A 21,877-nucleotide genomic window follows, 5' to 3' on the forward strand; every position below is an offset into this window, starting at 1 on the left:
TCAGAACATGTCCTACCAACCGATCCCTTCTTCTGGTCAAGCTGTGCCACAAACTTCTCTTCTCCCCAATCCTATTCAATACTTCCTCATTACTTATGTGATCTACCCATCTAATCTTCAGCATTCTTCTGTAGCACCACATTTCGAAAGCTTCTATTCTCTCCCTGTCCAAACTATTTATCGTCCATGTTTCACTCCCATACATGGCTACACTCCATACAAATACTTTCAGAAATGACTTACTGACACTTAAAACTATACTCGATGTTAACAAATTTCTCTTCTTCAGAAACGCTTTCCTTGCCATTGCCAGTCTACATTTATTATCCTGTCTACTTCGACCATCATCAGTTATTTTGCTCCCCAAATAGCAAAACTCCTTTACTACTTTAAGTGTCTTATTTCCTAATCTAATTCCCTCAGCATCACCCGACTTAATTAGATTACATTCCATTATCCTTGTTTTGCTTTTGTTGATGTTCATCTTATATCCTCCTTTCACGACACTGTCCATTCCATTCAACTGCTCTTCCAAGTCCTTTGCTGTCTCTGACAGAATTACAATGTCATCGGCGAACCTCAAAGTTTTTATTTCTTCTCCATGAATTTTAATACCTACTCCAAATTTTGCTTTTGTTTCCGTTACTGCTTGCTCAATATACAGATTGAACAACATCGGGGAGAGGCTACAACCCTGTCTTACTCCCTTCCCAACCACTGCTTCCCTTTCATGTCCCTCGACTCTTATAACTGCCATCTGGTTTCTGTACAAATTGTAAATAGCCTGCCGCTCCCTGTATTTTACACCTGCCCCCCTTAGTATTTGAAAGAGAGTATTCCAGTCAACATTATCAAAAGCTTTCTCTAAGTCTACAAATGCTAGAAACGTAGGTTTGCCTTTCCTTAATCTTTCTTCTAAGATTAGTCGTAAGGTGAGTATTGCCTCACGTGTTCCAGTGTTTCTACGGAATCCAAACTGATCTTCCCCGAGGTCGGCTTCTACTAGTTTTTCCATTCGTCTTTAAAGAATTCGTGTTAGTATTTTCCAGCTGTGACTTATTAAACTGATAGTTCGGTAATTTTTACATCTGTCAACACCTGCTTTCTTTGGGATTGGAATTATTATATTCTTCTTGAAGTCTGAGGGTATTTCGCCTGTCTCATACATCTTGTTCACCAGATGGTAGAGGTTTGTCAGGACTGGCTCTCCCAAGGCCGTCAGTAGTTCCAGTGGAATGTTGTCTACTCCGGGGGCCTTGTTTCGACTCAGGTCTTTCAGTGCTCTGTCAAACTCTTCACGGAGTATCATATCTCCCGTTTCATCTTCATCTACATCCTCTTCCATTTCCATAATATTGTCCTCAAGTACATCGCCCTTGTATAGACCCTCTATATACTCCTTCCACCTTTCTGCTTTCCCTTCTTTGCTTAGAACTGGGTTTCCATCTGAGCTCTTGATGTTCATACAAGTCGTTCTCTTATCTCCAAAGGTCTCTCTAATTTTCCTGTAGGCAGTATCTATCTTACCCCTAGTGAGATAGGCCTCTACATCCTTACATTTGTCCTCTAGCCATCCCTGCTTAGCCATTTTGCACTTCCTGTCGATCTCATTTTCGAGACGTTTGTATTCCTTTTTGCCTGCTTCATTTACTGCATTTTTATATTTTCTCCTTTCATCAATTAGATTCAATATTTCTTCTGTTACCCAAGGATTTCTACTAGCCGTCGTCTTTTTACCTACTTGATCCTCTGCTGTCTTCACTACTTCATCCCTCAAAGCTACCCATTCTTCTTCTAGTGTATTTCTTTCCCCCATTCTTGTCAATTGTTATGCTCTCCCTTAAACTCTGTACAACCTCTGGTCTAATCAGTTTATCCAGGTCCCATCTCCTTAAATTCCCACCTTTTTGCAGTTTCTTCAGTTTTAATCTACAGGTCATAACCAATAGATTATGGTCAGAGTCCACATCTGCCCCTGGAAATGTCTTACAATTTAAAATCTGGTTCCTAAATCTCTGTCTTACCATTATATAATCTATCTGGTACCTTTTAGTATCTCCAGGGTTCTTCCATGTATACAACCTTCTGTCATGATTCTTAAACCAAGTGTTAGCTATGATTATGTTGTGCTCTGTGCAAAATTCTACCAGGCGGCTTCCTCTTTCATTTCTTAGCCCCAATCCATATTCACCTACTATGTTTCCTTCTCTCCCTTTTCCTACACTCGAATTCCAGTCACCCATAACTATTAAATTTTCGTCTCCCTTCACAATCTGAATAATTTATTTTATTTCATCATACATTTCTTCAATTTCTTCGTCATCTGCAGAGCTAGTTGGCATATAAACTTGTACTACTGTAGTAGGTGTGGACTTCGTATCTATCTTGTCCACAATAATGCGTTCACTATGTTTTTTGTAGTAGCTTACCCGCATTCCTATTTTCCTATTCATTATTAAACCTACTCCTGCATTACCCCTATTTGATTTTGTGTTTATAACCCTATAGTCACCTGACCAGAAGTCTTGTTCCTCCTGAGAGAGATTATGAATTTGTAATACTTGCAGAACACTCTGAAGAGTAATTAAAATGAGAAATTAAAAAAAGATGTTCTTATTAGAAAGTGTATTGTGCAGGCTAGAAGCTTAATGCTGCAGTTGTTTAGTTTGTACGTTGAAGCAATTTAAAAAGAAAAAGAAAAAAGAAAAACTCAGAACAAGAATAAAATAGAACACTGATCTCAACATACTCAAGTAACTGTTGGACAGACTCTAACCTCTGTCTTCAGTTTTTACGCTCTGGCGATCTCTCAGTGCAATGACAGTTATTCCCTGATTTCCTAACACGTCTTATCATTTTAACCCATGTTGTAGTAATTGTGTGCAAAAGATTCTTTTTCCTACTTCATGGAATAGGCACCTTGGCTCTTTCTATTTCAGTGTAGCCACCCCTCCTTTGATTTCCGGGATCGTTGAGGTTTGCAGTTTAGTACTTGCTTTGTTGTTCTTCGTTTTGACATGCAATTATTTGATTGTAGCTCCTTTACTATCTGTCGTATCGGCCGCCGCACAGCAGCCGTCAACTCGGCGCGGCGTGCTACAACAGCGAGTACCGCTGGCGCCGCACACGATGTCAATAACTGGCGCAAAATGGTTCAAATGGCTCTGAGCACTATGGGACTTAACATCCATGGTCATCAGTCCCCTAGAACTTAGAACTACTTAAACCTAACTAACCTAAGGACAGCAAACAACACCCAGTCATCACGAAGCAGAGAAAATCCCTGACCCCGCCGGGAATCGAACCCGGGAACCCAGGCGTGGGAAGCGAGAACGCTACCGCACGACCACGAGCTGCGGACTAACTGGCGCAAGTGAACGCGTCGCCGCGGGATAGCGGCAGGTACACACCACTTGTAACCTCCCCCTCACTTTTCGACCTTAATGACAGTGAAAAATTAAACCTCGTGTACCTAATGGAAATTTGGGAAAAGCAATCGTCACCGAAGTTAATCTGTCGGTAAAGAGGGACGAAAGGGTTACATCTAAATGAAAGGAAAAATGCAAATGAAACTGGTGGAAATTAATTTTGAAACGGAGTAAAGTTAATAAAGAAAGTAAACGTGCGGCCGTTACGTTAACAATTAACTTGTGGTAATTAGATATTTGAGATTTGGGGGAAATTACGGTCGCCAGTCCTATGGACAATTACTAAAGTAACTGAAAAAGAAAGGTTATTACACATATAATTAGCATTAGAAGCGTGGCAACTGAAGGTTGACACGTGTAGTGTGAAAACTGAAAGTTTGTCACAAGTAATAAATTTCGCTACACTCTGACTTAATTTAGCAAAAGAATTAATAAAACTGGAAAATTGAAAGTTAATTTAATGACTGAAATTAATAGCGAGCTTTGTTTCTGAAGCACATCGAAATTCAGTAAAATACGGCTAGTCTTGGGCTACCTCAGCAATCATTTCAAAAGCTACTTGAATCTACGCAATTTAGAAATAAGAGATTTAACTTTGAACTTGAATTAAATGACTCTGAACAATTAACAATAGTAAAATTTAGTACGTACCAAGCTGAGCTGCAGTCATAGGTAAGCTGAAATACGGTAACAAAACTCGCACTCTTAATTTGTGCTTGTGTAATCTAAATATTGTAGCCAGCTATGAATACCTTAACTGAACTTTGAAATTAAAGCAGTGAAATCGAATGATATTACTTTAATGCTGGCGTTTGAATTTCAACAACACTCGGGTTCATTCCGGAAAAGCTGAGGTCTGCCATACAGTTCTAAAACTTTACGTGCTACCAGTCTTCCTTGTTGGTTGCTTGGAGGTTTGAAGTCGTCGATCGAGGAGGTGGCGACAGTCACTCATTGTCGGCCGTCGCTGTTGCAGAAGCTGGATGTTGGCGCGCCTTCTTCTCGACACGGTCTCCAGCCGAAACGGGCTCTTGATGTGTGCCAGCTAACGCCTTCCGTCCGCGACACCGTGTCAGAAACTATCATAGCAATTCGAGCGCAATTACATGCTGCCAAACCCCGAAAGCGCGGCAACTCGCGGGAGCGTCACACAATACACCTGCTCCACTGCCCTCCTCCAGCCAGACTCCCCACTGCCCGCGCTCCACGCGGCCGAGTTAACACTACCAAAGATCCTAAACACTTTGGTTCTCCACACGTCCTATCGATGTATTCGTTCGATAGCATAGTTTTCCCTAGGCAAGACCCAGCGTAAAATACAAATAATATTTACCAAACAAACCAATTATACATCGACATAGATGCATAAATGTATATATACAAATAGTGAAACAATTACAATATATAAAGACACAGAAATGTCATGCATTCAGGTAACAAAATAAGGAAAAAATTCATAGTACATTAGATGGAAATAGGAGGATATGCATTTCCGGCGTTACACACTATCGACACGGATTACCCTGGCGGCGCTGCCCTTGCCACCAGAGTGAGCAACCGTATAAGGGCGCCATCTACCAACACTCTGATTGGCCGGACCTGCGGATTTAAGCGAGCTCCCTGAGCCCGTTTAACCAGTTCAGTCTTCGCCGATGACTGTGTTACTACCCGGCTGCTGGAGTCACGACGACCGAACCTTACTGTGGCCTCCCTGGCTGGAAAACTTGCGACGCGTCGGTATCGACTGGTTGGCGGTGGTTGGACTTGTATTCTCTACTAGTGACTCTGATTTCTCCTTGGCGCTACAGCCAGCGAAGTGTTGCGTAGTCGAACTTAAGCTTTGTTTTGAGTGACAGAAGGTCAAATAAATTTGGTTATCACGGAATATTTGTTGTGTTATAGTGCGGACATAGCACAACACTATCTTTGGTTTTATTAACGGAATAAATTCGACTCACGTCTAGTGTCTTCATTTCTTATCTGATTCCTCTGACTGCAATCAACGTGCGTCTAACAAAATTCATTTCTTTTGCTCGTGTACGTATTTAGTCTTGTTTTGTTATTGTTCACAATTCTCACCCGTGTTCGTGAAGGTAGTTTTCCTTTCTTCCCGCACTTGATTTTCTTTTTACTGTACCACACACCATCTGATAGTTATTTAATTTATTGTATATGTCATTTTTGAGCTGGCTACTTATGGCACAATCTCAGAAGTTGAAAAGGGGAACTTTTTCTCAAGCTTGACAATTTAGTTCAGTTTCTGAATGTGAAAGCATGGGCCCTCTGTGAGAAATACAGGGTTCGGCGCTGCAACGTCTTCATTTGAAATGCGCGCAACAGCGGCCGTTACTCATTGTCGGGTGAGGTTGAGAGCATTCTAAATGGCGGGACCTAACATTTTTAAGGTTAGTTTAGTAGCGATCATACTGTGGATGAGAGAGTAGCGCGCGCTGGCTGTGATGACACTCTTCCAATGGCCGTTCGGTCATCTTATCACAGGGTTCATTCAGGGGGTAGTTTAATATCGCGCCTGCAGGTCACTTATTATGTGGGTGGACACGTTTATCGGCACTGACAGTGTGCAGAAAAAGATATCAGGACGTTCAAGAACCACCAGGACCTGAGAAAACCTCCAGAAAGTGAGGCTGACGATTTTTAATTCTCCCGAGCGACCTGTATACGAACATGTAGCTGCTCTTAAGTTTCTGATCACACACGGTCACCACGATAAGACTTGAAATATCATCCATACAAAACTGGCTATGGTCCTCCACACTTAATCCACGGAATTTTGCTTCACGAAAAAATGCGTGCCTATGGAATAAAGTCTCAAGTTATGTGACTGGACTTGTGATTTCCTGTCAGAGAGGTCACAGTTCGCAGTAACTGACGGAAAAGTCATCGAGTAAAACAGAAGTGATTTATGGCGTTCCCCAAGGTAGTGTTGTAGGCCCTCTGTTGTTACTTATCTATATAAACAATTTGGGAGACAATCTAAGCAGCCATCTTAGGTTGTTTGCGGATGACGCTGCCGTTTATCGACTAATAAAGTCATCAGAAGATCAAAACAAATTGCAAAACGATTTAGATAAGATATCTGAATTGTGCGAAAATTGGCAGTTGACCCTAAATATCGAAAAGTGTGAGGTCATCCACATGAGTGCTAAAAGGAACTAGTTAAACTTCGGTTACACGATAAATCAGTCCAATCTAGAAGCCGTAAATTCAACTAAATACTTTTGTATTACAATTACGAATAACTTACATTGGAAGGAACACACAGGAAATGTTGTGGGGAAGGCTAAACAAAGACTGCATCTTACTGGCAGGACACTTAGATCTACTAAGGAGTCTGCCAACACTACGCTTGTCCGTCCACTTTTAGAATACTGCTGCGTGGTGTGGGATCTTTACCAGGTACGACTGACGGAGTACATCGAAAAAGTTCAAAGAAGGGCAGCACGTTTTGTATTATCGCGAAATATGGGAGAGAGTGTCACAGAAATGATACAGGATTTGGGCTGGACATCATTAAAAGAAAGGCGTTTGTCGTTGCGACGGAATCTTCTCACGAAATTCGAATCACCAACTTTCTCCACCGAATGCGAAAAATATTTTGTTGACACCGACCTACATAGGGAGAAACGGTCACCACGATAAAATAAGGGAAATCAGAGCTCGTACGGAAAGATATAGGTGTTCGTTATTTCCGTGTGGTGTACGAGATTGTAATAATAGAGAATTGTGAAGGTGGTTCGATGAACCCTCCGCCAGCCACTTAAATGTGATTTGCAGAGTATTCGTGTAGATGTAAAGCCTTGGCCGAAAGCCAGCCTCACGACGTCCTTGCGTTCTTCAGCAACGAGGCACGTTTTCGTATGTCTGAAAGGGTGAATGAACAAAACATACGATACTGGAGCGAAGCAAACCCCCGAGAACTTCCTCAGGAGTCCTCGCATACAGACTGTGTGCTTTTTCGGTACGCGTTATCCAAAATTGGCATTATCGGCTCCTGGTTTTTCGAAGAGAGATGCTAGTCACTTCTGAGCGTTGGTTCCAGATGATTGAGGAGTCTTTTCTTGCCGAACTCGGCGCGAATGTCAATGACACTCTTGCGCGAACACTTCTCCGACAATCTCATCAGAGAGGCAATCTTCAGCGGCCAGTCCGCTCGCTAGATTTAAACCCCCTGCGACTCTTTTTTTTTTTTTTTTTTTTTTTGCTGCGCTACCTTTAATCTTTGGTGTATAAATCGTCTACGGGTTCTGGTTGACCTGCCGTACAATATACGTGCTGCTGTTGCCAACATGGAGACATGCTGGACAAAGTGGGCCGAAACTTCCGATTTCAACTCTTCAAATGGAATGAGCAGAACGGTGGAGACCTCAAAATCAAATTAAATAACAGAAAAGACAATTAAATCGATATCTCCAACAGCTTCCCTTTTATGATTTTTAAAAAGTTCCCGTTCCACAACCTTTATTAAAATGAGACTTTCCAAATCTGGTCTAGGTAATGCATTGCCTTCTGCAGCCTGTCTTCATTTTCTTGTTAAATTATTTAGCATGCAGCAAACATCAGTGTTCTCCACATTATCTCGTGTCCTATTTTAATACTCCGTTTCAACTTGGTTTTCCGATGTCTGGCAATGTCGTCAGAGCTGCAAGGGACTGGTTAAAGATGGTGATACTAGGTAAGGTACACACAATAACTGGTGTACCGATACAGACGACACGTCACCTTAAAAGCTGGCGTTTGGATACATGGCAAGGTGAGTAGGATCTAAATGATAAGGGACGTAGACCGCACTCCTCCCTGACATAATGGAGCGGTTGAGAATGAAGCATATCGACCCCATCCGCGGTATGGTACGTTTCTTAACCGGACACGGACCTTATCCCACGCACTCAAGCCGCGTGAGTCTGAGGCAGACACCTACATGAACATGGGGGGAAGAAGGTTCCCCAGAACACACTTTTTTCTGCGGGAAGTACGCGAACAATAGCCATACACTACATTTAGACTACATAGAAACAGGCATAGATGTATAAACAGTAATCGAAGAAGAAGCACAATGGGCACAACTAAACGTATTGACAAACAGTATTTCAAAAACAACACGTGAAGAGTACCTGCGGACACGACACAACAGACATGCCTATATGCAACGTAACATCAATCTCCAGAGGGTGGAAAGTGATACTCACAGTGACAGAGGAAACAGTGATGATGAAGAGGAACAGGAGGAGGAAGAAGAGATGTGACAGTAAATAAGCATAAGGAGCTGGCGATCTAGCCAAGAAATCAGCAAATGCTGTACACGCATGAGCGCATTAAGCTAATACATAGGATTAACAACACATGGGATTAGCAGAACTATTTCTCTACTTCTAACCAAACTTTTTTGTTGTTGTGACTGGCGGTCAACGTCTGCAAGAAACCGTTCCGAGGTGTTCACCGTGAAACGTCCCATTAGAAAAATTAACTTAAACTGACACACGATAATTTTAGCGCAACGCAAACTGACTTTCAAAAATCCCTACAAAAGAATGGCCCTCACTAACAATAACCTATACCTTTCATGAATCACTTACCTCACAAAAATCTTCGTTACTCAAACTACTGCAATACAGCGAGCGCCGATACTGCCAGCTAACAGATTCTAACTACTGAAGTCACTAACTACTGATAGGCATAGTTAGCAAATGAAAGATTTTGATAAAGAACAAACAATGTATTTACCTTAATAGTGTTCAAAAGTCATTATATATATATATCAGTTCATGACATCCAGTCTTACAAATTCACTGTCTCTGATGGACACATGTCCAGATCATCCGCTCTCAAAACTCCGCCATCTCTCTCCTCACATCCACCACTGCTGGCGGCTCACCTCCAACTGCGCAACTCTACGCGCTGTTAACAGCCAACTGCCCAACACCACAATAGCGACTATTTCAACAATGCCCACCAGCCTGTAACCTCCCCCTCACTTACCGACCTTAATGACAGTGAAAAATGAAACCGCGTGTACCTAATGGGAATTTTGGAAAAGCAATCGTCACCGAAGTTAATCTGTCGGTAAAGATGGAGGAAAGGGTTACATCTAAATGAAAGGAAAAATGCAAATGAAACTGCTGGAAATTAATTTTGAAAAGGGGTAAAGTTAATAAAGAAAGTAAATGTGCGGCCGTTACGTTAACAAATAACTAGCGGTAATTAGATATTTGAGATTTGGGGGAAATCACGGTCGCCAGTCCTAAGGACAATTACTATAGTAACTGAAAAAGAAAGGTTATTACACATATAATTAACACTAGAAGCGTGGCAACTGAAGGTTGACACGTGTAGTGTGAAAACTGAAAGTTTGTCAGAAGTAATAAATTTCGCTACACTCTGACTTAATTTAGCAAAAGAATTAATAAAACTGGAAAATCGAAAGTTAATTTAGTGACTGAAGTTAATAGTGAGCTTTCTTTCTGAAGCACATCGAAATCCAGTAAAATACGATTAGTCTTGGACTACCTCAACAATCATTTCAAAAGCAACTTGACTCTACGCAATTTAGAAACAAGAGATTTTATTTTGAACTTGAATTAAATGATTCTGAACTATTAACAATAGTAAAATTTAGTACGTACCAAGCTGAGCTGCAGTCACAGGTAAGCTAAAATATGCTAACAAAACTCGCACTCTAAATTTGTGCTCGTGTAACCTAAATATTGTAGCCAGCTACTGAACTTTGAAATTAAAGCAGTGAAATCTAATTATATTATTTTAATGCTGGCGTTTGAATTTCAACGACACTCGGGTTCATTTCGGAAAAGGAAGGGACCCTTGCTTGGCAATGCAATTGGGACAATGAGCAACAAAGGTTCATGCTAAGTTGCTGTAATTCTGCGAGGCAAATGGAACAATTTGAAAAGCTGAGGTCTGCCATACAGTTCTGAAACTTTACGTGCTTTTAGTCTTCCTTGTTGGTTGATTGAAGGTTTGAAGCCGTCGATCGAGGAGGTGGCGACAGTCACTCATTGTCGGCCGTCGCTGTTGCAGAAGCTGGATGTTGGCGCGCCTTCTTCTCGACACGGTCACCAGGCGAAACGGGCTCTTGATGTGCGCTAGCCAATGCTTCCCGTCCGCGACACCATGTCAGAAACTATCATCGCGAGTCGAGCGCAATTACATGCTGCCAAACCCCGAAAGCGCGGCAACTCGCGGGAGCGTCACACAACGCACCTGCTCCACTCGCTACTCCCGCCAGACTCTCCCTGCCCGCGCTCCACGCGGCAGAGTTAACACTACCAAAGATCCTACACACTTTGATTCTTCACACGACCTATCGATGTAATCGTTCGATAGCAGTTTTCCCTAGGCAAGACCCAGCGTAAAATACAAACAATATTTACGAAACAAACCAATTATACATCGACATGAGTGCATAAATATATATATACAAACAGTAAAACAATTACAATATATAAAGAGACAGAAATGTCATATCTTGAGGTAACAAAACAAGGAAAAAAAATAATAGTACAATAGATGGAAATAGGAGGATATGCATTTCCGGCGTTACAAGCCACAGACTGCACACAGCACAGTCAGTGATTTTCATACAGAGCGCTAGGTGACGTTACCAACATAAAAACCTAAACAGCCTACTTACATAGTCCCCATGCTCCCCAAAAAAAATTTTACAAATTGTTTTGGGCAGTGGCCAATATATATTTGAAAAAAAATTTATAATTACAATAACAAAGAAATCAAATGCACACACTTATTGATACAATGTTAGTCAAAAGCTAAAATTTTCTCACAGTCCATAAAGACAGTCCTGATCATTCATCACAGTATTAATTACAATTTTATGCACAAAGTCTGAGCAGTAAAAGAAAATGCGCACGGAAGTAGTGGATTTCCATGCAGTCTTGAAGAACTAGTGTTGTCCTTCCAAAGGAAAGACAGTGTTGACTTTTGACATGCAGACATGCAGACCACAACAGAGCAAACCCACAGCAGAGTCAGTCGAAGTTTTGAAGAATATTGGTAGGTAGGTCATCACAGAGCAGACCCACTGTAGTCCTGGTAGAGATTACGGTATTGGTGGGCCACCAAGAGGTGCAGACCCACTGCAGTCCTTGTAGAAATAATGGTATTGGTGGGTCATCAAAGGTGCAGACCCACTGCAGTCCATGTAGAGACGGTCAGCAGCCATCTGTTGCGACTGTGCAGGTGCACAATCACCATCGAAGAGTTTTGTAAATAATATCGCAACTCCATAAACCACCACTTGTGCACTCACAAAGTTTTTGGAATTTACCAACATAAAAACCTAAACAGCCTACTTACAACCGTTAGTCACAATCGGTGGTGGCACTATGAAATCTCTCCTCTATCCTATCATCTTTTTGTATCCTTCTTAATCATCATCATCACCATTTAAGACTGATTATGCCTTTCAGCGTTCAGTCCGGAGCATAGTCCCCGTTATGAAATTCCTCCATGATCGCCCGCATCTCGTGGTCTTGCGGTTGCGTTCTCGCTTCCCACGCCCGGGTTCCCGGGTTCGATTCCCGGCGGGGTCAGGGCTTTTCTCTGCCTCGTGATGGCTGGGTGTTGTGTGCTGTCCTTAGGTTAGTTAGGTTTAAGTAGTTCTAAGTTCTAGGGGACTGATGACCATCGATGTTAAGTCCCATAGTGCTCAGAGCCATTTGAACCATTTTCCTCCATGATCCCCTATTCAGTGCTAACATTGGTACCTCTTCTGATGTTAAACCTATTACTTCAAAATCATTCTTAACCGAATCTAGGTACCTTCTCCTTGGTCTACCCCAACTCCTCCTACCCTCTACTGCTGAACCCATGAGTCTCTTGGGTAACCTTGCTTCTCCCATGAGTGTAACTTGACCCCACCATCTAAGCCTCTTCGCCCTGATTGCTACATCTATAAATTCCCAGTTTTTCTTTGATTTCCTCATTGTGGACACCCTCCTGCCATTGTTCCCATCTACTAGTACCTGCAATCATCCTAGCTACTGTCATAACCTTAACCTCAACCTTATTGATAAGGTAACCTGAATCCACCCAGCTTTCGCTCCCATGGTGTGGGTTCCTGTTGTCATGTCCTAGTTCATGAACCACGGGCAACGTATGAGTGGCCAAGTAACTGGTCCTGACAGTCGGGATACCAGTACTTTGGAATAAGGCTGGGCATCTCGGACATATACTGAGCCGCGGTCTCCTTTGCGCTCAGACGGCAAAGACTACCAAATCCACCGGTTAGTCCCTCAACTGTTAGGGGTAAAACTCAATGGGGCCCGGGGCAAGTAAGGCTAGCAACCTGCTTCTCTGGTACTTCAAATATGATGCTGGCAACAATCAGAGCAAAATCCTTCTTAAAACACAACAAAATTTTATTTACATTTCAACCTTAAATTATACTTATTTTGAAAAGCATTATTCTTTGTAAAATTTTGTAGATGAAAACAAAAGAAAAGAAAAGTGCAGAAAGGATGAGAAACGAAAACTTATAAGATGTACGACCGGTTTCCAAACGTCAGGTAACAGGTCTGTAATTTGGCAACAAATAAATAAAAAATGTCGTCAGTATAGACATTAAAAGGTGTCCTTGCGTCACACCACTCTGTAACCGACTGTTCCCTGTTGACAGTTGAGGACCACGCCAGCTCTCCACCCGTAAGATCGCCCCGGGCGGCCCGGGAGGCAGCGCCGGCGATGCGCTGCGGGTTGCGTGCCCGGAGCGGGCAGGGGCGCGGCAGCCCGCGGTGCCCGGTGCCGGGCGCCTGGTGCGGGCCGCGGCAGCGCGTGCTCGAGGGCCGGTTCCCACGGGCGCCGCGCCGCCGGCCGCCGCCACTTCTGCACGGACTGCGGCCCGCGCACCTGCCGCGCCTTCCCAGCGCCGCGGTCAAGACCTGCCGCCATGCGGGCCGCGGCTCTCCGCCTCACTCCACCGCTTCTGGTCTCCGTCGCCAGCGGTCGTTAGATGAATATAAAAACAACCCGGACACCTCGTCCTTCTCTTTGCTTTGAAATTTATTACACATCTAGGACGGCTAGTAACAAATATTTACACTGCTGGCCATTAAAATTGCTACATCACGAAGATGAAGTGCTACAGACGCGAAATTTAACCGACAGCAAGAAGATGCTGTCATATGCAAATGATTAGCTTTTCAGAGCATTCACACAAGGTTGGCGCTGGTAGCGACACCTACAACGTGCTGACATGAGGAAAGTTTCCAACCGATTTCTCATACACAAACAGCAGATGACCGGTATTGCCTGGTGAAACGTTGTTGTGATGCCTCGTGTAAGGAGGAGAAATGCCTACCATCACGTTTCCGACTTTGATAATGGTCGGATTGTAGCCTATCGTGATTGCGGTTTATCGTATCGCGACATTGCTGATCGCGTTGGTCGAGATCCAATGGCTCTTAGCAGAATATGGAATCGGTGGGTTCAGGAGAGTAATACGGAACCGCCGTGCTGGGTCCCAACGGCCTCGTATCACTAGCAGTCGAGATGACAGGCATCTTATCCGCATGGCTGTAACGGATCGTGCAGCCACGTCTCGATCCCTGAGTCAACAGATCGGGACGTTTGCAAGACAACAACCATCTGCACGAACAGTTCGACGACGTTTGAAGCAGCGTGCACTATCAGATCGGAGACCATGGCTGCGGTTACCCTTGACGCTCCATAACAGACAGGAACGCATGCGATGGTGTACTCAACGATGAACCTGGGTGCACGAATGGCAAAACGTCAGTTTTTCGGATGAATCCAGGTTCTGGTTACAGCATCATGATGGTCGCATCCGTGTTTGGCGACATCGCGGTTAACGCACATTGGAAGTTTGTATTCGTCATCGTCATACTGGCGTATCACTCGGGGCGATGGTATGGGGTGCCGTTGGTTACACGTCTCGGTCACCTCTTGTTCGCATAGACGGCACTTTGAACAGTGGACTTTACATTTCAGATGTGTTACGACCCGTGGCTGTACCCTTAATTCGATCTCTGCGAATCGGCCATTTCAGCAGGATAATGCACGAACGCATGTTGCAGGTCCTGTACGGGCCTTTGTGGATACAGAAAATGTTCGACTGCTGCCCTGGCCAGACATTCTCCAGATCTCTCACCAACAGAAAACGTCTGGTCAATGGTGGCCGAACAACTGGCTCGTCACAATACGTAAGTCACTGTGTTATCGTGTTGAAGCTGCATGGGCAGCTGTACCTGTACACCTGTGGGCAATATACGACCCACCATAAGAAATTAGACGGTGGGTCATAAAATATAAGCAGCTAGTGAAAAAAAAAAAAAAAAGAAAAAAGTGTACACGCCATCCAAGCTCTGATTGACTCAATGCCCAGGCGTATCAAGGCCGTTATTACGCCCAGAGGTGGTTGTTCTGGGTACTGATTTCTCAGGATCTATGCACCCAAATTGTGTGAAAATGTAATCACATGTTAGTTCTAGTATAATTTATTTGTCCAATGAATACCTGTTTATCATCTGCATTTCTTCTTAGTCTAGCAATTTTAATGGCCAGTAGTGTAATTTCTACCTGAAAAAAAGCAATCCACCAAAAGAAACTCGGCTGTGGTATCCTTCCATGTCTACAGCTTCGCACTTCATTGAGACAGATTTATCCCAACCGCGGATAACTTGGCGACACTTTGGTAGTTGTCTGCATTTTGGCTGCTGAGAAAATGTTCTACATCGTAAACCACCGTGCTGTCATTCTGCAGATATCTGCCATGTAATGCGTTCTTGATCCTATCAAAGAGGAAATAGGAACTCGAACCGCATCAGGGACGATGCAAAATTTGATGCCCCAAAGAAACATCATGTGTGGTTGTGCCGCGTGCTGAATAGATTGAGGTAGAGGTGTTCCCCCGGACAGTCTGCCGTAGTCTCATCAGGATATTTCTGTAGCATTTCCCTTTGACGGTGTGTCTCAAAAAATGGTTCATATGGCTCTGAGCACTATGGGACTTGCCTTCTGAAGTCATCAGGCCCCTAGAACTTAGAACTACTTAAACCTAACTAACCTAAGGACATCACACACATCCATGCCCGAGGCGGGATGTGAACCTGCGACCGTAGCGGTCGCGCGGTTCCAGACCATAGCGCCTAGAACCGCTCGGCCACTCTGGCCGGCCGACGGCGTGTCCCTTACCAGCTTAATCTGTCAGCAGTACACCGCAGTAGGCCCACAAAATATTCAACACCGCCTTCTTCGGCGATGGTAAATTTACTCTTTTTCTCTACGTGTTTTGCTCATTTGTCTCCCGCTTATACTGATACAACCAGTAATCGTCAATGTCGATTAGGCAGCTAAAGCAGTCACTTGGATTGGCCCGACACTGTTGTAACATTTCCGTTACTACCTCAACTCGACCGACGTTTTAAATCGTTGTGAGTAGTCGCACGGTTCTAGGCGCTTCAGTCCGGAACCGCGCGACCGCTACGGTCGCAGGTTCGAATCCTGCCTCGGGCATGGATGTGTGTCATGTCCTTACGTTAGTTAGGTTTAAGCAGTTCTAAATTCTAGGGGACTGATGACCTCAGTTGTTAAGTCCCATTGTGCTCAGAGCCATTTGAACCATTTGAGAAGTCGCGAAAAACAGCTACGGTGGCTTGTTATCTTCCAAATGTTGTAGAAGAAAGTGAAAATTGCTTTTAATGTCTTCTACTATCGTACGAGAGCAAGCACTTGTCTTACGATTCCCGGTTCTTTGCACAGAGATGGTCTGCACCTACACTGCGCAACGCAATTAAAGGATCACTTCTTCGAGCCCCGCAATTTTATCAGACTGCTACGCATTAGTCTAAAATTTTGGTCAAAAGTGCCTAAATCGTCCATCTCCAATGTTGGAAGGGGTTGGCGTCCTATGACGACACACTCGGGCACGGCGAGGTGTCGACACATACCAAAAAAAGGACATATCTCAGAAGTTCATGTCATGTGTAAGGTGGGTTAATGTCACATTGGCACTGGATTTTCTGCCCAACACCACCGTGATCGAACCACACGATGGGAAGGTAGCCACAACCTCTGTTTCCCACATTGCACGCCTTCTTTTGACACCTCCGCGACGGAGGTCAGAATCGCCATGCGCAACAGTGAAACCACGCGATTTTCTCATTTCTGGCCGAGAAAACGTTCCGGACACACCGACGCTCAGAAGCGACAAGAAAAGGCTGCAGTAGGTGGCATGAAAAGCATAAATTTTGACATAATTTATTCGGAGGCAGTACTTTTTAGTACTCTCTCGTATTTCCTTACAAGTCCCCATTTCTCCTATCTGACCGAGCGAGTTGGCACAGTGGTAATCACACTGGACACGCTTCCCGGAGGACGACAGTTCAAACACGCGCCCGGCCATCCAGATTTAAGTTTTTCCGTGATTTTCCTAATTCGCTCCAGGCAGACGCCGGAATGGTTCCTTTGAAATGGCACGGCCACTTTCCTTCGCTATCCTTGACATAATCCGATCTCATGCTCCGTCTCTATTGACCTCGATGTCGACGGGACGTTAAACCCAAAATCCCTTTTTATTTCTCCTATCTTACCTTGGTCGCCCTTACTGGAGATGTACTTTGCGGACGGTGGAATCGTGCTGCAATCTGTCACAAATGTTTCCAGAATGAGATTTTCACTCTGCAGCGGAGTGTGCGCTGATATGAAACTTCCTGGCAGATTAAAACTGTGTGCCCGACCGAGACTCGAACTCGGGACCTTTGCCTTTCGCGGGCAAGTGCTCTACCAACTGAGCTACCGAAGCACGACTCACGCCCGGCACTCACAGTTTTACTTCTGCCAGTACCTCGTCTCCTACCTTCCAAACTTTACAGAAGCTCTCCTGCGAACCTAGCAGAACTAGCACTCCTGGTTCGCAGGAGAGCTTCTGTAAAGTTTGGAAGGTAAGAGACGAGGTACTGACAGAAGTAAAGCTGTGAACGGGGCGTGAGTCGTGCTTCGGTAGCTCAGTTGGTAGAGCACTTGCCCGCGAAAGGCAAAGGTTCCGAGTACGAGTCTCGGTCGGGCACACAGTTTTAATCTGCCAGGAAGTTTCATATCAGCGCACAATCCGCTGCAGAGTGAAAATCTCATTCTGGAAACATCCCCCAGGCTGTGGCTAAGCCATATCTCCGCAATATCCTTTCTTTCAGGAGTGCTAGTCCTGCAAGGTTCGCAGGAGAGCTTCTGTAAAGTTTGGAAGGTAGGAGACGAGGTACTGGCAGAAGTAAGGCTGTGATACCGAGCGTGAGTCGTGCTTTGGTAGCTCAGTTGGTAGAGCACTTGCCTGCGAAAGGCAAAGGCCCCGAGTTCGAGTCTCGGTCGGGCACACGGTTTTAATCCGCCAGGAAGTGTCACAAATGTTGGTTGTCTGATCTTTCTCAATAGCTTTTCGTGGAAAGAACGTCTACTCTCCAGGGATTCCCATTTGAGTTCCCTGACAGTTTCTATAACACTCGCTTATTAATCTAATCTGTCAATAATAAATCTACCACCATGCCACGAAACTCCTTTGATGTCTTCCTTTAATTCGACTCTACCAGTGTTCAAGAATGTGTCACACTAGTATTCTACACGTGGTCTCCCTTATAGATCAACTACATCTTTCTAAACTTCTCGAAATAAAACGAAATAGAGCGATCGCCTATCTTACAACCGACCTTCTGTGGTTGTTCCATTTCATATCGCATTTCAGTGTTCCTCCCAGATATTTAAACGATGTGACTATCAGGTGGTACACTGCTAATTGTTACGGGACAGTATTTTTAAAAACTACTCCGTAATCTAATTAATAGCCCACTATTCAAATTAGACTGCCAAATCAAAAGTACAAGTGAAGCATGAAAGTATGCAAGTATCTGAAACGAACACCAATGATTGTGAATTTAATAAACTCTTCTCGAGTTCATTTCCATACTATGGTGAAAGATCAGATCTTCTGTGAGGTGAGTACGCTGGCCGACTGTGAGAATGTGAAGGCCATAGCGGTAGAATAGTAAGCAGGTTGTAAAACTGTTCCTTCGCTAAAAGGCACAGTCGGTGGTAGGCATTCAATGGGCGACAGCCGCTCTTTGGGATGCCCACAGCATACCAGTGCCAGCCACAACAGGAGGGAGTAGGTCGAACTCGGCAAGTTGTACAATGGCATTGTGCGATGCACTGAAATAACGCTTTCTAAATGGATAGGTAGCTGCGAAGAAACCATAGGTAACAGAAGAAATACTTCAGTTGATTGATGAAAGGAGGAAGTACAAACATGTTCCGGGAAAATCAGGAATACAGAAATACAAGTCGTTGAGGAATGAAATAAATAGGAAGTGCAGGGAAGCTAAGGCGAAATGGCTGCAGGAAAAATGTGAAGACATCGAAAAAGATACGATTGTCGGAAGGACAGACTCAGCATACAGGAAAGTCAAAACAACCTTTGGTGACATTAAAAGCAATGGTGGTAACATTAAGAGTGCACCGGGAATTCCACTGTTAAATGCAGAGGAGAGAGCAGATAGGTGGAAAGAATACATTGAAAGCCTCTATGAGGGTGAAGATTTGTCTGATGTGTTAGAAGAAGAAACAGGAGTCGATTTAGAGGGGATAGGGGATCCAGTATTAGAATCGGAATTTAAAAAAGCTTTGGAGGACTTACGGTCAAATGAGGCAGAAGGGATAGTTAACATTCCATCAGAATTTCTAAAATCATTGGGGGAAGTGGCAACAAAACGACTATTCACGTTGGTGTGTAGAATATATGAGTCTGGCGACATACTATCTGACTTTCGGAAAAGCATCATCCACACAATTCCGAAGACGGCAAGAGCTGACAAGTGCGAGAATTATCGCATAATCAGCTTAACAGCTCATGCATCGAAGCTGCTTACAAGAATAATATACAGAAGAATGGAAAAGAAAATTGAGAATGCGCTAGGTGACGATCAGTTTGGCTTTAGGAAAAGTAAAGTGACGAGAGAGGCAATTCTGACGTTACGGCTAATAATGGAAGCAAGGCTAAAGAAAAATCAAGACACTTTCATAGGATTTGTCGACCTGGAAAAAGCGTTCGACAATATAAAATGGTGCAAGCTGTTCGAGATTCTGAAAAAAGTAGGGGTAAGCTATAGGGAGAGACGGGTCATATACAATACGTACAACAACCAAGAGGGAATAATAAGAGTGGACGATCAAGAATGAAGTGCTCGTATTAAGAAGGGTGTAAGACAAGGCTGTAGCCTTTCGCCCCTTCTCTTCAATCTGTACATCGAGGAAGCAATGATGGAAATAAAAGAAAGGTTCAGGAGTGGAATTAAAATACAAGGTGAAAGGATATCAATGATACGATTCGCTGATGACATTGCTATCCTGAGTGAAGGTGAGGAAGAATTAAATGATCTGCTGAACGGAATGAACAGTTTAATGAGTACACAGTATGGGTTGAGAGTAAATCGGAGAAAGACGAAGGTAATGAGAAGTAGTAGAAATGAGAACAGCGAGAAACTTAACATCAGGATTGATGGTCACGAAGTCAATGAAGTTAAGGAATTCTGCTACCTAGGCAGTAAAATAACCAATGACGGACGGAGCAAGGAGGACATCAAAAGCAGACTCGCTATGGCAAAAAAGGCATTTCTGGCCAAGAGAAGTCTACTAATATCAAATACCGGCCTTAATTTGAGGGAGAAATTTCTGAGGATGTACGTCTGCAGTACAGCATTGTATGGTAGTGAAACATGGACTGTGGGAAAACCGGAACAGAAGAGAATCGAAGCATTTGAGATGTGGTGCTATAGACGAATGTTGAAAATTAGTGATAAGGTAAGGAATGAGGAGGTCCTACGCAGAATCGGAGAGGAAAGGAATATGTGGAAAAACACTGGTAAGGAGAAGGGACAGGATGATAGGACATCTGCCAAGACATGAGGGAATTACTTCCATGGTACTAACTGTAGAGGAAGACAGAGATTGGAATACGTCAAGCAAATAACTGAGGTCGTAGGTTGCAAGTGCTACTCTGAGATGAAGAGGAAAGGAATTCGTGGCGGGCCGCGAAAAAAAAAAAAAAAAAAAAAAAAGATAGGGGTGGATCTGCTGGATTGAAAGGAGGTCAGCAGTAATTGATGTGAAAGTTTTATAAGGGAGCACAGGACTGACTCCAAAAGATTATTTTTGTAGAGGGGACGAAAACTAGCGAGTACATATCTGTAGTCGCTATCATCGACCGAAATGTGAAATAAGACTCAAAGTGGGACAAAATTACTGTTTTTTGCCCCCACTCTAAGAATGAAATTTGTATTGCTGGTAAACCACAGCAGATTTTTCGAGAGTCGGGAGATTGCTGATATTTTTATACATTTTTTATTGCACGGATCTTGGAGAATTCCCACCGATTAGCTAACGAGACTCCGTTGCTGGCAGGACCAGCAAAATTTTTAGAAGAAGGTATGAAAATTTTTGTGTTAGAGTTCCAAAGAGGAGTCACTTGGTTTTCACCTGCACCTTCAGGAGCCACTGCTCTGGCCGCTAGGCTGTTTTTATGGAAGTTACACAGTTTGCAACATACTGCTGTGATTTTGCTCTTGAACTATTTGTCTCTATGCTTTCTATTATATGTAAGAAATGATTATCAAATGCATTTTCTACCTGCGACTCATCAATTATAGGCCTTCCATTCAGTTCAGTAGTGATGTTGTCTTCTTCTGTGGCTGGTTGTCCTGTCTCTCGTTTTAGTAAACTCCATATAGCCTTAAGTCTGCTGTTGGAAGTACTGATTTCTGACGTTATGTGCATGTTCCTAGATTTCTTAATAACGTTTCTTTGTAATTCTTGCAGTGTACAGCTATTGAAGAATCTCTACTTGCTCTTACCAAAAGATACATATCATTTTTCCTTTCATAAGAAGCTCTAATCCCTCTAGTGATCCATGGCTTTTTTCGATACTGTTTAGTTTCCTTTATGATTAGCTTATGCGGAGACCTATTTTCCAATAATGATACGAATTTATCATGGAATAGATTAAATTTTATGTTAGCATTTGGTTCATTATAAATTACATCCCATTTCATCTACTACAAACTATTCGTAAAAACATTTATCCTGGAACCATTAATTATTCTAATTGATTTCCACTGACTAATATCCATACTGTAAAGCGCTGTTATTTATCCTCATTAAACGTGCATCATGACCAGAAAGAGCATTTGTTACCGGGTAAACAGCAATTTTCTTGCTTTGAGCTTTATCAATTAAAACGTCATCAATTAGGATACGCCTGTCTTTACCCACTTCTGTTGGAAAGTTACTTACTGAGATCAAATTGCAGGATACAAATAAGGTTTCCAGATCATTTTTCTTATCAGAATCTCTTAGAAAATCTGCAATGAACTCATCGCAGACTATTAACTCCTTGCTGC

Source organism: Schistocerca serialis, chromosome 5 (assembly GCF_023864345.2).
Source record: "Schistocerca serialis cubense isolate TAMUIC-IGC-003099 chromosome 5, iqSchSeri2.2, whole genome shotgun sequence".
In the NCBI taxonomy this organism is placed as follows: Eukaryota; Metazoa; Arthropoda; class Insecta; order Orthoptera; family Acrididae; genus Schistocerca; species Schistocerca serialis.